The 2,500-nt window shown below is 40.2% G+C and overlaps 1 protein-coding gene across 1 annotated transcript in view; it reads left to right on the plus strand.

Moving 5' to 3' along the window:
* Positions 1 to 2,500, plus strand: part of LOC133542609 (uncharacterized) — a gene marked incomplete at its 5' end in the record, with an annotated part of 67,110 nt that overhangs the window by 58,812 nt on the left and 5,798 nt on the right. The gene's annotated exons all lie outside the window — the stretch shown is intronic.

Here is a 2,500-nt window from a genome sequence, read left to right on the forward strand (position 1 = left end):
CACAAGTCACATGACATCACCCACAAGTCACATGACATCACCCACAAGTCACATGACATCACCCACAAGTCACATGACATCACCCACAAGTCACATGACATCACCCACAAGTCACATGGCATCACTCACAAGTCACATGACATCACTCACAAGTCACATGACATCACTCACAAGTCACATGACATCACCCACAAGTCACATGACATCACTCACAAGTCACATGACATCACTCACAAGTCACATGACATCACTCACAAGTCACATGACATCACCCACAAGTCACATGACATCACTCACAAGTCACATGACATCACTCACAAGTCACATGACATCACTCACAAGTCACATGACATCACCCACAAGTCACATGACATCACTCACAAGTCACATGACATCACCCACAAGTCACATGACATCACTCAAAAGTCACATGACATCACTCACAAGTCACATGACATCACTCACAAGTCACATGACATCACTCACAAGTCACATGACATCACCCACAAGTCACATGACATCACCCACAAGTCACATGACATCACCCACAAGTCACATGACATCACCCACAAGTCACATGACATCACCCACAAGTCACATGACATCACCCACAAGTCACATGACATCACCCACAAGTCACATGGCATCACTCACAAGTCACATGACATCACTCACAAGTCACATGACATCACTCACAAGTCACATGACATCACTCACAAGTCACATGACATCACTCACAAGTCACATGACATCACCCACAAGTCACATGACATCACTCACAAGTCACATGACATCACTCACAAGTCACATGACATCACTCACAAGTCACATGACATCACCCACAAGTCACATGACATCACTCACAAGTCACATGACATCACTCACAAGTCACATGACATCACTCACAAGTCACATGACATCACCCACAAGTCACATGACATCACTCACAAGTCACATGACATCACCCACAAGTCACATGACATCACCCACAAGTCACATGACATCACTCACAAGTCACATGACATCACTCACAAGTCACATGACATCACTCACAAGTCACATGACATCACTCACAAGTCACATGACATCACCCACAAGTCACATGACATCACTCACAAGTCACATGACATCACTCACAAGTCACATGACATCACCCACAAGTCACATGACATCACCCACAAGTCACATGACATCACTCACAAGTCACATGACATCACTCACAAGTCACATGACATCACTCACAAGTCACATGACATCACCCACAAGTCACATGACATCACCCACAAGTCACATGACATCACTCACAAGTCACATGACATCACTCACAAGTCACATGACATCACCCACAAGTCACATGACATCACTCACAAGTCACATGACATCACTCACAAGTCACATGACATCACTCACAAGTCACATGACATCACCCACAAGTCACATGACATCACTCACAAGTCACATGACATCACTCACAAGTCACATGACATCACCCACAAGTCACATGACATCATTCACAAGTCACATGACATCACCCACAAGTCACATGACATCACCCACAAGTCACATGACATCACTCACAAGTCACATGACATCACTTCACTTTCAACATTAAAAAACACACCAAAAAAATTGTATTTATAGCACAAGACATACGCAACTTAATTTTTTTTGTTTTTTTAACGTTTTTGACCCTCGGCCTGTTCCGTGGTTTAGGAAATTGTTTTTCAGCCGCAGGTTTGAAAACAGCTATCACAACTAAACATACGCAACGTAAATTTTTTTGTTGTTTTTTGACCTTTTTTTTTACTGTTTTTGACCCTCGGCCTGTTCCGTAGTTTAGGGAAAACAATTTAAGCCACAGGTTTGTTAAAAAAACCCCAAAAACTTTGTATTTATAGCACAAAACATACGCAACTTAATTTTTTTTGTTTTTTTAACGTTTTTGACCCTCGGCCTGTTCCTTAGTTTAGGAAAATGTTTCTGAGCCACAACCTTGAAAACAGCTAAAACAACTAAACATACAAAACTTAATTTATTTATTTTTTTGTTGTTTTTTAACATTTTTCACCTACAATAAATCAGTCAAGAAATTTTGAGGTAGTAGCAGTTTTTTAATTGAAAAATGGTATCACAGAATTTTGGGGACATTTTTTATTTTTTTTTAACATGTTTCATAAGAATTTTTCCATTTATTTTGTACTTTAAAGGCCTACTGAAAGCCACTACTAGCCACCACGCAGTCTGATAGTTTATATATCAATCATGAAATATTAACATTGCAACACACTTTAGTTCACTAAATTGCAATTTTAAATTTCCGGGAGTTTTTTCTTGAAAACGTCGCATAATGATGACGTCACGGGCTGTTATGAATATGAGCGCTGCACACACACACAGCTAAAAGTCGTCTGCTTTAACGGCATAATTACACAGTATTTTGGACATCTGTGTTGCTGAATCTTTTGCAATTTCTTCAGTTAATATTGGAGACGTCAAAGAA

This window comes from Nerophis ophidion, linkage group LG24, assembly GCF_033978795.1.
Source record: "Nerophis ophidion isolate RoL-2023_Sa linkage group LG24, RoL_Noph_v1.0, whole genome shotgun sequence".
In the NCBI taxonomy this organism is placed as follows: domain Eukaryota; kingdom Metazoa; phylum Chordata; class Actinopteri; order Syngnathiformes; family Syngnathidae; genus Nerophis; species Nerophis ophidion.